At 34.7% G+C, this 15115-nt stretch overlaps 1 protein-coding gene across 11 annotated transcripts in view; it reads right to left on the bottom strand.

The window, feature by feature from the left end:
* The window catches only part of PPP1R9A (protein phosphatase 1 regulatory subunit 9A), a 323173-nt gene that overhangs the window by 103277 nt on the left and 204781 nt on the right, over positions 1–15115 (bottom strand). The gene's annotated exons all lie outside the window — the stretch shown is intronic.

Raw genomic sequence — 15115 nt, 5'->3', positions numbered from 1 at the left:
AATTTCCATCCTTATTCATCCTATAATTTACATATAATAAAATACATCTATTTTAAATGTGCAATTTGATAAGTCTGACTAATGTATAAAACTGTAATCACCACATCAACAAAGATATAGAAAATGTCTATCAACCTAAAATATCCCATTTCCTTTTCTGGTAAATCCTCCTCACCCTGGGCCCATATTAGATTTGTTTTTTCTATAGTTTCATAAAAATGGAATCACAGAGTGTCTCACTTCTTTGGCTCCCCATAATGTTTTGGAGACTTATCCATGCTGTTTCAAGTATCAGTAATTCATTCCTTTTTATTATTCCTGGTACCAGATGTACTACATTTGGCTTACCTATTCTATTGATGGATAGTTGAGTTACATTTTGGATATTATGGGCAAAGTTACTGTAAACATTTGTGTGTGTGCAAACCTTTGTGGGGACATGGATTTTCATTTCCCTTAGACAAATAACTAATAGTGGAATTAATGTTGTATGGTAGTATATGCTCAGCTTTTAAAGAAATAGCTAAATGCGTTTTTGAAGTCGTGGCACCATTTTATATTCCTACTAGGAAAGCATGAAAATTACAGTTGCTTTACATCCTCATCAACACTTAGTTTCGTCTTTTAACCTTACACTTTAAACCTTATAATGGTTTTAATTTCCAATGCTTTGATGACCAATTATAAAGTATCTTTTCATGCACTTATTGACCATTCATATATCTTTTCCAGTGAAATACCTTTTCAAATCTTTTGCCAATTAAAAAAAAAAAACTGGTTGTCTGGCTTTTTACTATTGAGCTGTAATGGTTCTTTATATATTCTGGATGCATATCCTCATCTATCTATACTCTAAATAACAAAATACACATAGATACATACAAATAATGCATGTATATCTGTCTGTCTGATTTATTATCTTCTCCCAATCTGTGGTTTACCTCTTAATTTTCTTAATTGTGTCTTTCAAGGAAGTCCAATTTATCATTTTTTAAAAGATTTGTCCCTTTTGTTTCCTCAGAAGTCTTTGCCTCATTTAAGATAGCTAAGATTTTTCCTATTTTTCTTCTAGAAGTGTTAATGTTCTGATTTTATCTTACGTCTTTATTATCTTTCAAATTAATTTCCATGCATGATATTTGATAAAGGTAGAGTTTCATTATTTTCCAAATAGATAACCAGCTGTTTTAACACCATTTGTTGAAAAAAACTATTCAATACTGCCACTGAATTACTTCAGCACATTTGTTGAAAATTGGTTGACTATATACCTGTGGGCTGATTTTTGGACTTTTCCAATCTATTCTATTGGTGTATTTATCCTTGTGCCAATACCACACTGCCTCGATTACTGTATAGTAAATCTTGAAACTAGGTGGTGTGAATTTTCCAACTCTGTGTATCTTTTCCCAAATTATTTTGACTACTCTTATAAGTTATCTGCATTTTAATATAAATGTTATAGTCAGCTTATCAATTTCTTTTAAAAGCCCACTGATGTTTGATTTGGGATTGCTTTGAATCTATAGATCCATTTGTGGAAAACTGAAATCCTAATATTGAGCTGATCCATGAAGATGGTGCATGTCTGTATTTATTTAGGTTTTCTTTACTTTCTTTCAGTAATACGCTCCAGTGCTCAGTGTAAGGTTGTGGCTATGGTTTGTTAAATCTACCTCTATTCATGCTTTTTCAAGTTATTGTAAGTGGTATGGATTTTTAAATTTGTTTCTGATTGTTTCTAGAATGGAGATAAAATTGATTTTTGAATTTTGGCCTTGTATTTTGTGACTTTGCTAAACTCACTTATTAATCATAGATTTTTAGAGATTCCTTAGAATTTTTCTATATATAAGATCATACCCACTATGAAGACATTTTTATTTCTTCTTTCTTTCTTTCTTTCTTTCTTTCTTTCTTTCTTTCTTTCTTTTGGAGATATTCAGTTTCTATGATGGAAGGTACATAAAGTCTCTAATATGCCTAACTAATCTAGACATATAATGACTATCGTGAATTCATTATATTTTTGGTTAAAAGTCAGAAATGATATATAAACATAAAGCAATTAATAAACTCATATCCTCAAATGATAGATTTAGGAAAACCTAGATTGACCCTTTATGTTTCTTCAAATGCATACCAAAGTGGGGTTTGAGGGAGTATCACTTACCTACTAGAAAGCTGACAGGAGCTTGAAGGAAGCAATTAATGTACCAAACGCTATTAATGGAGAATAGTAGCCAAGCTCAAAGTAAAAGGTAAATAAGAATTCACATTCACTTAAGTCATCAACTCTTTAAACTCATTTGAAAATTACATTGTCAGATCTTTCAGTTGAACAGTTTTCCCTAAGAATGCAGGAGTTTATTTCCTCTGCAAGGCAAGTATTTAAAATTACTCTGATCACAATTCAGGGAGAGAAACAGATAAGATTTGGTTCACTTGCCAATGAGTTGGAACCAGTGCTGATGGTTCTAGAGGTGAATGAAGGAGTCATTGGTGAGAAATTTTAAAGTAGAAAATTATTTTTAAGGCCCAAATTACAATATTAGAGTATATCATATATATTAAATTATATAATTATATAATAAATCAAAATTCCAATACAATGTGCAAGCTTTTTCCTGTCCTCAAAACATGATCTCTAATTCCAACCTGGAATTATTTGTGATACTAAAACTAAAACAAAAAAAACAAAAAACCTCCCCCCCAAATATGTGTATAATCAACGTTTCAGAGTAAATAAGAATCGTTCCATACTACATAAGAAACCAGCATTTTAAACAAGAAGGCACAGTTGCTCAAATCACAGCATGGCTTTCTGAATTTGCCCTACAATTTAACATTATTCACTATTTTCCCAATATTAGTCTGTATTCAAAATTACTTTACAGTCTGAAAAAATAAAAGTGATTTGTAATTGTACATAAAATAGACAATCCATCTCATGAAATACACTTTTTAAAGTGTTATATTAAAGTACATGTCTTCATTCAGGCAGCTATTTGGGGTAGCATTATAGCACTTAGCTACACACATCTTTAAAACCTTATAATCTAGTATAATTTATAATTCATATATGCAGTAGAAGAATGTCATCTTGATAAGTATGGTGCAGAGCGAAAGCACCCAGAAGTGGAACTAAACTAATCTGCATGCCTGATTTTTCCCTCATGTGATAACTGGCATCTACTCCATGTGTCTAAAGGAGCAATAAAAGAATAATAGATGGTATAGGGGCGCTTGGGTGGCTCAGTCAGTTAAACATCCAACTCTTGGTTTTGGCTCAGGTCATGATCTCACATTTTGTGAGTCAGAGCCCTGCATGGAATTCCTAGATGACAGCACGGATCCTGCTTGGGATTCTCTCTCTTCTTTGCTCTCTGCCCCTCCCCAGGCTCTCTCTCTCTCCCTCTCAAAGTAAATGTTTTTTAAAGTTTTATTTACTTTTGAGAGAGACAGAGCATGAGCAGGGGAGGGGCAGAGAGAGAAACAGAGAGAGAGAGAAAGAGAGAGAGAGAGAGAGAGAGAGAATCCAAAGTAGGCTTAGGCTCTGAGCTGTCAGCACAGAGCCCGATGAGGGGCTTGAACCCCTGGGTTATGACCTGAGCTGAAGTTGGTCACTTAACAAACTGAGCCACCCAGGCCGCCCAATAAATAAACTTTTTTTTAAAATGTGGTACAGACATGAAAGGATGTTAGGCACTATTACTATTCTGAGGAAAGTGATAAAATCTCCCACTTGGAAAATGTGTAACATTCAAATTACCTTTCTATATGTTCTTAAATATCTGGTCCGTTTTTAAGGTGTCTTTATAAATATGGACTCCTGTATCTGTGTGTGTACAATATAGCACATGTAGAATTGGGCAGAAGATGCAAATTTTAAAGTAAGGTTATTATTTTAATTATGAGTTTGCACTATAGATATGCTGTGATAGTTTAGGGGTTAAAAGTGTCTGTAAAAGGGAGAAAAGGTTTTGACAGGACAAATTCACTAAGCCATAAACATGACAGTATGACCAGCTCTGTGACCTTGAATGTATTAACATTTCTAATCCTCTGTTCCCATATTGTAATAAAATGAATGTAACTCAAATATTATGTAATACATATAAAAAGATTAACTAAGGACCTGGTGCCTAGAGAGTATTTAACAAATGTTTACTGTTGTTTTTACCTGGATAATGTATTAATAGCTAGATAGAGTTGAACACCTTTAAAAGTACTATCTGTGCACCCTGTCCCAGTTACCTCTTATTTGAATCACACTAGATTTGAAAACAGAGTAGTTTTTTGAGAATCAACCACAGTAAAGATAAAATATCTGCACTAAAGTGTGTTCTGAGAAACTTAATTTCAGTTACCACTGAAATATAAAAGTATACATTATATGCTCACTTTAAATTGAAATTTTTCAGTCTTCAAAAATGTAACAATTAATAAAGTCAGCAACAATCAGTCCCTCTAAACATGTGACCAAATCAACTGATATTTACCCACAGTTTTGGTTTATATTTTAGATATTGTCTCCAACTGAAATGACAGGCATGTAGTCAAATCATCCAGTTAAATCATCTGTATTTTTTCTTGTTACTATCTAAATTTGTTTACTTTGCTTAACATTCAAATTACCTTTCTATATGTTATTAAATGTTTGGTCTTTTTATTTTTAGCTATAAAGCATGAGATAACGGAAGCCAAACTGTAATGGATATTTAAATTAAAAGTTGGGTATTTACTAAGGTTATAATTGACAAATAAAGGCTAAAACTAAAATATAGAATTAGGATTTATGTGTTCAGCATGGCTTTTATCTGGTGTTTCAAACAATCATCTTGTTTTGATGTGAATTATTTTAGTAAGAACTGCCCCCTCTCCCCCTCAGGCTGAGATACAAGAGGTAAAGACAGATAAATCAGGTTTCCTTTTTCTTTTCATCTATTATCAGACCAAGCCATGTTCATGCACTGTCCCTTAGAGTTCAGATGACGAGATTACACAGGTTTCATCTGATTAGTTTATTGAATTCTCTGGTGAGCTGTCAAACAAAAACTAAACAACTATAAAATTGCATTTACAATTTGCTGAATTGAAATCATAAAGATCCTACATGTTCAGTGTAAATGATGTGAGAGGTTATGTTGAAAACTGATGAGTTGTGAGTGTCTTGTCTTTCAGACATGTTATTCCAATAAAAGTGATATACTAGTCAAAAATGGCACTTAACTGATGTCAAAACTTAAAAATTTTTCACGTAGAATGAAGCAAGTCGGTAAAATGAAAAGCCATAATAGGATATAGTTATTAGTTTTCATATAATCAATTCTTTCATTAAGATTTTTAACAAATATTTATTTTGCACACAACAAAAACCTACAAGATGTATTTTAAAAACAAGAAAAGTAGATCCATAACATCTCTTCTCATTATACTGGAGTCTTGGATCACAAGGTCACATGATACTTTTAAACATTTTTGTAGAAAATGTCTCATTTTTTTGTTTGATCACATTTTATGGCCTTACTCTGAACTTGACAGCTTTGAAAATACTTGACTTAATTGTTTTCACTAAGATCTGTGTTACTATCTAGAGGCAAAAGTCCTACACAACCAAGGTTTTGACTCTTTTTGTACTTGGATACTCTTACGTATTTCTCCTTTCTATATTGGGATTTGGATTAATATAATAATACTTTTGATTTAACATTAACATTTTTTTAAATTCATCTAGGAAAATGTTTGCTCTTAAAAGCTAGACCTTGCTCAGGGGCACCTGTGTGGCTTAGTCAGTTAAGCACCAGACTTTGGCTCAGGTCATGATCTTACAGTTTGTGAGTTTAAGCCCTTCGTCGGGCTCTGTGTTGACAGCTCAGATCCTAGAGCCTGCTTCGGTTTCTGTGTCTCCCTCTGTCTCTGCCCCTGCCTGCTCACACTCTACCTTTCTCTCTCTCTCTCAAAAATAAATAAACGTCAAAAAAAAAAAAAAAAAAAAAAGCTAGACCTTTCTCTGACTGACTTATTTCACTTAGCACAATACCCTCCAGTTCCATCCAAGTTGCTGCAAATGGCAGGATTTCATTCTTTCTCATTGCCAAGTAGTATTGCACTGTATATATAGACCACATCTTCTTTATCCATTCATCAGTTGATGGACATTTGGGCTCTTTTCATAATTTGGTTATTGTTGAAAGTGCTACTATAAACATTGGGGTACATGTGCCCCTACGAATCAACACTCCTTCATATGTTTTCACTCATATGTGGAACTTGAGAAACTTACCAGAATACCATGGGGTAAAGGGAAGGAGAAAAAATAGTTTCAAACAGAGAGGGAGGCAAACCATAAGAGACTCTTTTTTTTTTTTTTTTAAACGTTTTATTTATTTTTGAGACAGAGAGAGACAGAGCATGAACAGGGGAGGGGCAGAGAGAGAGGGAGACACAGAATCTGAAACAGGCTCCAGGCTCTGAGCCATCAGCGCAGAGCCCGACGCAGGGCTTGAACTCATGGACCGCGAGATCGTGACCTGAGCTGAAGTCGGACGCTTAACTGACTGAGCCACCCAGGCACCCCCATAAGAGACTCTTAAATACAAAGAACAAACTGAGGGTTGACTGGGGGGGCGCTGGGAGAGGGGAAAATGGGTGATGGGCATTGAGGAGGGCACTTGTTGGGATGAGCACGGGGTCTTGTATGTAAGTGATGAATCCCGGGAATCTACCCCCGAAGCCTAGAGCACACTGTATACACTGTACATTAGCTAACTTGACAATAAATTATATATTTTTTTTAAAAAGCTAGCCTTTAAATATCTAGATCTGAAATATTTAAACTTAAGTGTAAGCATTACTTCTTGAAATGAATGTTCTATCTAACCAAGTTCTAATTATAAAAACTTTTTTCTGCCACTATATTTCAATATAGTAGTTGAATTTCAAAAGTAGTTGAATTCTTAAAACAAAAACAAAAACAAAAACAAAAACATTGCCTAACCCATGCTACTTCAAGGACTATACACTATGTAAAAGGTATAAACTTAAATATGTTCTAAAAGTGACGTTTCTCTATTTTAAAGTTAGCTTTGATGTTTCAGGTTTAAATATTTACACATACAACAATTTAAAATAAAATATTTTAAGGGGCGCCTGGGTGGCTCAGTCGGTTAAGCGGCGGACTTCGGCTCAGGTCATGATCTCGTGGTCCGTGAGTTCGAGCCCCGCGTCGGGCTCTGTGCTGACAGCTCGGAGCCTGGAGCCTGTTTCGGATTCTGTGTCTCCCTCTCTCTGACCCTCCCCCGTTCATGCTCTGTCTCTCTCTGTCTCAAAAATAAATAAACGTTAAAAAAAAATTAAAAAAAATAAAATAAAATAAAATATTTTTAGTGTTAATCTGTAAAAATTGGCATCAGAAAATGTCTCATTAAGCCAAAGTCCCCTTTAAAACAATTTTTTGATATCTCCACTCTTTTTTTTAATTTGTTTTAAATGTTTGTTTGTTTATTTATTTATGTTTATTTATTTTTGAGAGAGAGAGAGACAGAATGTGAGCAGGGGAAGGGCAGAGAAAGAGAAGACACAGAACCTGAAGCAGGCTCCAGGCTCCAAGCTGTCAGCACAGAACCAAATGTGGGGTTTGAACTCATGACCTGGGAGATCATGACCTGAGTGATCATGACCTGAGCCGAAGTTAGACACTCAACCAACTGAGCCACCCAGGTGTCCTGAAATCTCCACTGTTTTTAATCTTCTTTCTATCACCAGTGGTTGTTGACTACATATATATATATATATATATATATATATATATATATACACACACAAACATATATTTATATGTATATACACATTTACAAAATATATTTATAGATATTCATTTATAATATATATTATAGTGTATTTATAGTATATATTATATTTATAGATATACATTTATAATACATATTATATTATATTTATATTATATATTATAATTATATATTATATATTATACACACACACACACACACACATACATGTAATTTAGAAGTTATAATATCTATGGTCCCAAATACATAGTAGCTGCTCTTCTTGTCTGACTGCAAGGGAGTAATAATTTAAACACAAAATCTACAAGAACTGAGAATTCCCATGAACATGGTGGTGCCCTTACTGCCCTCCATTACAAATGACACTCCGTTACGCACAATTATAAAATCAAGACTCTGAGAAAAAGTGACACTCTCAATTTCTCTTTGTGCTATAATGGCAACAAAAACCTCATCTTAAAATGATGTGAATGAAGCAAAACATTTCAAGATTTAATGCATTTCAAATGGAAATCTCAGATATACCAATTAAGTAAAGATTTTTTTTTAGTTTTCATATTTAGAAATTACATGTCCATTGCACTACTCTAAAGGATATAAAATGCTGATTCAAAGGGGCATACGCACCACAATGTTTAAAGCAGCATTATCAACAATAGCCAAACTATGGAAAGAGCCTAAATGTCCATCGACTGACAAACAGATAAAGAAGATGAGGTATACATACACCATGGAATACTACTCAGTCATCAAAAAGAATGAAATCTTGCCATTTGCAACAATGTGGATAGAACTAGGGTGTAATATGCTAAGTGAAATAAGTCAATCAGAGAAGGACAAATACAGTATGATTTTACTCATATGTGGAATTTAAGAAAAAAAACAGATAAACATTGGGGAAAGGAACGAAAAATAAAATAAGATAAAAATAGGGAGGCAAACCATAATAGACTCTTCCATATAAGGAACAAACTGAGGGCTAATGGAGGGGAGGTGAGTGGGAAGATGGGCTACATGGGTGATGGGCATTAAGGAGAGCACTTGTTGGGCTGAGCACTGGGTGTTATATGCAAGCGACAAGTCACTAAATTCTACTCCTGAAACCAATAGTATGCTATATGTTAACTAACATATATAAAAATAAATAAATAATTACATACATACATACAAACTAAGGTAAACAACTCAGAGAATATTGGTCCTAGAATAGAATGTAAATGTTATAAGAAATTATATAGCAAAAAAGGAAAGGCAGAAAGAATAGGAAGTAGCTAAGAATATGAGTGCACTAAATTTGCTTACCTTTTTATTGTTTTATTATTTAAGAATTTATTTGATGTTTATTTATTTTTGAAAGACAGATACAAAGCATGAGTGGGGGAAAAGCAAAGAGAGGGAGACACAGAATCTGAAGCAGGCTCCAGGCTATGAGCTGTCAGTGCAGAGCCTGATGCGGGGCTCAAACCCACGAATCATGAGATCATGACCTGAGCTGAAGTCTGATGCTTAACTGACTGAGTCACCCAGTCTCCCCTGCTTATCTTTTTAAAGTGGTAAATTAATGATTATTTTATCTAAATAATAAATCTAAAAATAGGAGCTGAATGATAAAAGAATCCAGTTTTTAGCTTCATCCAACAGGACAAAATTGGAAAGCAATAAGGATATTATAATCCCACATGTGTAAGAATGTACATGTATCTGAAATATCTGGAATGACATACACCAAACTGTTAATAGTGATTTCTTTGGGGAATTGGATCCATGTGTGAGAGTGTGTGTGTATGTGTAGGTGGGGAGGTGGTCTCAGGCAAGGAAAACAGTAGACTTTTACCTTTACCTACTCAGTACTGCTTGATTTTTTTTTTTTTTTTGGACAAGTATGCCTTATTTTCACAATATAAAAACATTAAACAAATAACAGTAAAAAAAAAAAAGGCGGTGGGGCGTGAGGGCACCCAGGTAGCTTAGTTGGTTGAGAGTCAACTCTTGATTTCAGCTCAGGCCATGATCCCACGGTCGTGGGATCAAGTCCTGCTTCAGGCTCTGTGCTCAGCACAGAGCCTGCTTAAGATTCTCTCTTACTCAGGGGTGCCTCAGGGGCTCAGTAAGTTAAACATCTGCCTCGGGTTCAGGTCATAATCTCATGGCTCATGAGTTCAGGACCCATATCGGGCTCTGTGCTGACAGCTCAGAGCCTGGAGCCTGCCTGCTTTGGATTCTGTGTTTCCCTTTCCCTCTGCCCCTCCCCTGCTCATGCTCTGTTTCTCTGTCTCTCTCTCTCCCAAAAATAAAAAAAAATAAAAACATTAAAAAAAATTATTTCCTTCTGTCCCTCTCCCTGCTCTCTCTCTCTCTCTCTCAAGTAAACAAAAAAGAAATTACATGTCCAGGTATGAATCCAAAATATCAAGTGCATATTTATTTAAAAACCTCATCATTCATTTATATTTTTCTTTTGAGTGTTCTAACCTTTCCAAAATGGACAGGGCAATATTTAAGACCTTCAGATTAATTCATTTTTTATTATGTGTGACTACAATTCCTCCAAAATCCTCACCTCCAAAGTGCTATATGGCTCAGTGTCAAAAAGTCATTAAAAACATATGCTAGGGGTGCCTGGGTGGTTCAGTCAGTTAAGTGTCTGACTTCGGCTCAGGTCATGATCTCACAGTTCGTGGGTTCATGCCCCACGTCGGGCTCTGTGCTGACAGCTCAGAGCCTGGAGCCTGCTTCAGATTTTGTATCTCTCTCTCTCTCTCTCTCTCTCTCTCTCTCTCTCTGCCCCTCCCCTGCTTGTGCTCTGTCTCTCTCAAAAATAAAATAAACATTAAAAAAAAATTTTTAAAGCAAAAATAACAAAAACAAAAAAAACATACGCTAGGGATAAAGCATGATGAATGCATAGTTATTGATCATATAGCAGTACCTGGAAGAAAACATTTAAAGTTTAACGTAAATGGCCCTGAAAAACAAATACACCATGTATTATTAGAAATTTCTCATACTGAAGCACACTCTCCTGTAACATCAATTTCCTATAACTGCTGTCCTCCAGTACTAGGATGGCTGTCTGCAGTAAAAAGAATACCTAAGTCTTTTCCTAGAGTCTACTCTTTCAAATGCTTTGCAATTGTTACTATGTCTTCTTAAAATTTTCTGTTTTAGGCAAAAGTTGGCAGAATCTTTAATTTTTATATATAGAAGGAAACAGTGTTTAGACCTTTCACTATCCTGGTCAGTCTTTCCTAAATAATCTCAAATGTTTCAGGGTTCTTCTGAAGATAGGGTATGCAACATTAAACAAATACATTTTATTGTGGTATAACGTTAATTAGTCTGTCCGTCCGTCCATCCATCCAACCAGTTATTGATCACTACGTAACAGGCAGCCTCCGAGATGGATCCAAGTGATCTCTGGCTCCTGATGTTCGAGTCTTGTGTAATTCTCTCCCCTTGAGTATAAGAGGGACTTGTTAACTCACTTTTATCAAACAAAATACAAAACTAATGGAATGTCCCTTTGGATATTAAGTCATAAAAAGATGACAGACTCCATCTTGGGTACTGTCTTGGGTCACTTCCTCTGGGAAATTCAGTCTCCATGTTGGGAGGCATCCCTGTAGGGAGGCTCTCAGGAAAAAACTAGGAAATAGATCCCAGAAACTGTGTTGTTTCAAGTCACAAAATTTTGAGGCAATATGTTTTACAAGAATAGGTACACTAAGTCATTTACATAATAGTACACAAGATTCGAAAGGTCCCACTTAAAGCTGGAGACCCCCAAAAAAGGGTTCTTAAAATTATATCGCAAATCCATGACTGAATAAGGAAAAGGGTCCAGACAAGAACTTAATATAGATTTTTTTTTCTGGTAAAAAATTAATAATAAAATGTTTTTTTACATAAAAGTATACAGCACAATAACACATACGCACTGCTGAGGAAGTTCGGTTTGATTGCATTTGCCTTTCCTAAGTAGACACTGTCCTCCTTTCCAAATCACCATCACCATCAACATACTTAGTTAGCATGGTGCTTTTTAAATTAATCAGAACTGTTAGCATACGTTTAAAAAAATCTGTTTTATTGAAGTCAAATTTACATATAATAAAAGTCACCAAATTTATTTTGTATGAGTTTTCACAAATACACACACACACACACACACACACACACACACACAGCTGTGTCATAAATACAATAACCACAGTATAGCACAATTTCATTGCCTCAAAAATATTCCCTCTTAAATGCTTGCAGTTTACAGTACAAAAGCTTTTCTGTCTGCCTTCTTTTGGTCAATATAATAGCTCTGTCAGTCAAATATTATGTTGAATATATTGGTAATTTGTTTCTTTGTATTGCAAAGAAATATTTCATTACACAGGAATACAATACAATTTGTATATCCTTTATCAGTTAAAGGACATTTGAGTTGTTTCTAGCTCTTATGAACAAGGCTCCTATGAACATGTAAGTATGAGTCGTTTGGGTAGATATATGTTTTTATTGCTCTTGAATACATAGCTAAGAATAGAATTGCTGGCTGGTATGGTAAGTACAAGCTTAGCTTTATAAGAACCTGCCAAACTGTTCTGCAAAGTGGCTGTGCTATTTTGCATTCCTGCTGGCAATGAATGAATGTTAAATCTGCTCCACATCCTTGTCAATGCATAGTATTATCAGTCTTTTAAATTTCAGCCATACTAGTGGGTGTGTAGTAGCACCTCATTCTGGATTTAATTTGCATTTCCCCAATGATTAATGATGTTGAGCAGTATTTCATGTGTCTAACTGTAGATCTTCCTTGGTAAAGTGTCTCTTTAATTGATTTGCACATTTTTAATAGGGCTATATATCATCTTATTGAATTATAAAAGTTCTTCATATCTTCTAAATAAGAGCCCTTTATCAGATAATTGTTGTTGCAAATATTGTCTTTGGCTTGCTTTTTCATTTTCTTAATGGTATTTTTTGAACAAATGTTTTAAATTTTGATGTAGTTTAATTTATCATGTCTTTCTTTTCTATTTTTTGCTTTTGTGTCTTAACAGATCTTTGATTAACCCAAGGTCATAAAGATTTTTTGCCTGTTGTCTAGAAATTTTATAGTTTTAGCTGTTGCACTTAGATCTACGATCTTGAATTAATTTTTGTATATGCTGTGGGGCAAAGGTCAAGTGTTTTTGTTTTTTATAAATGTGGTTATTCAATTGTCCCAGCACCATTTGTTGAAAAGACTATAATTTCCCCCACTGAATTACTTTGGTACATTTGTCAAAACTCAATTGTTTGTGTCTATGCATGTATATGTTGGAACTCTCTTTTCTGTTCCATTAATCTATATTTCTATCCTTATGCCTACACAAGACTGCTGTGATTAGTGTAGCTTTGAGGCAGCGAAAGTTCTCCAAATTTGTTCTTTGTCAAAAATATTAATTTCTACAAAAAATCTTATGGAGATTTTCACTAAGATTGTGCTTAGTATGCAGATTTGGAAAACATTGAAATTTTAACAACACTGAGTATTCTGATCCATGAACATGGTCTATTGATTCATTCATTGAGGTTGTCTTTATTTTCTCTCAGAAACATTTTGTTGAAGTCATCAACATATCATGTCAGGTATTAAATATTTCATGTTTTGATGCTATCATAAAAATTGGGGTTTTTTTTTCAGTTTATTTATTTTGAGAGAGACAGAGACAGTGTGAGTGGGGGAGGAGCAGAGAGAGAGGGAGAGAGAAAGAATCCCAAACAGGCTCTGTGCTGTCAGTGCAGAGTCCCAAATCAGGCTTGAACTCACAAAACCATGAGATAATGACCTGAGCTGAAAACAAGTGTTGGAGGTTTAACCAACTGAGCCACCCAGGCACCCCACAAAAGTTGGCTGTAATCTGAATTTTCATTTTTTGTTGTTGTTGCTAGTATACAGAACAGAACTGATTTGTGTACATCAACCTATTCCCTGTAATCTTGTTTGACTCACTTATTAGCAGCATCCTTCATAGATTCCTTGGTATTTTCTACAGAGATGAACATGTTGTCTATGAATAAAGGGTTTTACTTCTCCCTTTTCAATCAAAAATGTTTGCCATTTCTTACTGTCGCCTCAGTGACCTAGCTATGACCCATAGCACAATGCTGAATAGAAGTGGTGAAAGTGGACACTCTTAAATTGTTCTTATACTAGGGGCGCTTGGGTGGCTCAGTCAGTTAAGCTGCTGACTTCGGCTCAGGTCATGATGTCGCAGTCCGTGAGTTCGAGCCCTGCGTCGGGCTCTGTGCTGACAGCTCAGAGCCTGGAGCCAGTTTCAGATTCTGTGTCTCCCTCTCTCTGACCCTTCCCTGTTCATGCTGCCTCTCTCTGTCTCAAAAATAAAATAAATAAACGTTAAAAAAAATTAAAAAAAAATTGTTCTTATACTAAAGAGAAAGCATTTGTCTCCCATCATTAGGTATGATATTAACTATAGGTTTTACTTAAATGCTATTTATTACTATGAGGAAATTCCCTTATATTTCAAATTTCCTGAGAGTTTTCTGTGGCCTACATCTACTGAAATGAGTATATGATTATTCTCCATTTTTCTATCAGTATGGAAAATTCCATAGGTTGAATTTCAAACATTAAATCAAACATGATTCCCCTCCCCCCCAAAAATGTCTCTTAGCCATAATGTATTATCCTTTTTGTATATTTCTGACTTTAACCTGTTAAAATTTTATTAAGGACTTTAGTATCTACATTCATGAAAAATATTGGCAGTAATAATTTTTATTTTAAATGTCTTTTTCTCACTTAAATGGTAATGCTGGCCTCATAAATATAGCTGAGATGTGTCCCCTCTTCTACGTTCTGGAAGAATTTGTATAGAATTCATGTTATTTCTCTCTCTAATGTTTGGTGAGATTCACCAATGAAACAAACTGGAACCGGAATTTTCTTTACTGGAAAGCTTTAACTCTGAATTCATCTTCATGTGTACAAACACACCCATACACACACTATTTTTTCTTGAGTGAGCTTTGGTACTTTCTGATAGTATTGTCTTCAAAGAACTTAACTATTCTAAGTTGTAGTTATCAGCATAGAGTTCTTCATAATATTGACTAATCCTTATATGTGAGGTCTGTAATGATGTCCTCTCTTTTGTTCTAATTTATATCTTCTCTGACATAAATTATCCCAAAACTTACAGATGGTTTATCTTTCCTAGTTTCTCTGAGCCAAGAATTCAGGAGATGCTCGACTGGGCAGTTCTGCTTGGAGCTTCTCACTAAATTCAATCTAATGTTGA

The sequence above is a fragment of the Panthera tigris genome, chromosome A2 (genome assembly GCF_018350195.1).
Source record: "Panthera tigris isolate Pti1 chromosome A2, P.tigris_Pti1_mat1.1, whole genome shotgun sequence".
Lineage (NCBI taxonomy): Eukaryota > Metazoa > Chordata > Mammalia > Carnivora > Felidae > Panthera > Panthera tigris.
This window is presented reverse-complemented; position numbering and strand designations above follow the sequence as displayed.